Here is an 822-nt window from a genome sequence, read left to right as displayed (position 1 = left end):
TCCATTCACTAGAGATCAGCGGTGACATCACTGAGAATACAGCCTATCCATCACTAGAGATCAGCGGTGACATCACTGAGAATACAGCCTATCCATCACTAGAGATCAGCAGTGACATCACTGAGAATACAGCCTATCCATCACTAGAGATCAGCGGTGACATCACTGAGAATACAGCCTATCCATCACTAGAGATCAGCGGTGACATCACTGAGAATACAGCCTATCCATCACTAGAGATCAGTGGTGACATCACTGAGAATACAGCCTATCCATCACTAGAGATCAGCGGTGACATCACTGAGAATACAGCCTATCCATCACTAGAGATCAGCGGTGACATCACTGAGAATACAGCCTATCCATTCACTAGAGATCAGCGGTGACATCACTAAGAATACAGCCTATCCATCACTAGAGATCAGCGGTGACATCACTGAGAATACAGCCTATCCATTCACTAGAGATCAGCGGTGACATCACTGAGAATACAGCCTATCCATCACTAGAGATCAGCGGTGACATCACTGAGAATACAGCCTATCCATCACTAGAGATCAGCAGTGACATCACTGAGAATACAGCCTATCCATCACTAGAGATCAGCGGTGACATCACTGAGAATACAGCCTATCCAATACTAGAGATCAGCGGTGACATCACTGAGAATACAGCCTATCCATCACTAGAGATCAGCGGTGACATCACTGAGAATACAGCCTATCCATTCACTAGAGATCAGCGGTGATATCACTGAGAATACAGCCTATCCATCACTAGAGATCAGTGGTGACATCACTGAGAATACAGCCTATCCATCAC

This window comes from Hyla sarda, chromosome 8 (assembly GCF_029499605.1).
Source record: "Hyla sarda isolate aHylSar1 chromosome 8, aHylSar1.hap1, whole genome shotgun sequence".
NCBI lineage: Eukaryota > Metazoa > Chordata > Amphibia > Anura > Hylidae > Hyla > Hyla sarda.
This window is presented reverse-complemented; position numbering follows the sequence as displayed.